Here is a 281-nt window from a genome sequence, read left to right as displayed (position 1 = left end):
AGCTGTTTTTACATCCATCTGATGTATTTCCAGATTTCGCAAGGCCGCAATAGCATTTATCATCCGGATAGAAGTTATTCTCGACACAGGAGAATAAGTATCAAAGTAATCTAAAACTTCCTTTTGATTATAACCTTTGATTACTAGTCGAGCTTTATATTTATCAATGGAGCCGTCCGCTTTCATCTTCTTCTTGAAGATCCACTTGTAGCCCAAAGGCTTACAGCCCGGTGGAAGATCTACTAACTCCCAGGTATGATTCTGTAGAATGGAATCGATTT

This window comes from Olea europaea, unplaced genomic scaffold (assembly GCF_002742605.1).
Source record: "Olea europaea var. sylvestris unplaced genomic scaffold, O_europaea_v1 scaffold2176, whole genome shotgun sequence".
NCBI classification, from domain to species: domain Eukaryota; kingdom Viridiplantae; phylum Streptophyta; class Magnoliopsida; order Lamiales; family Oleaceae; genus Olea; species Olea europaea.
This window is presented reverse-complemented; position numbering follows the sequence as displayed.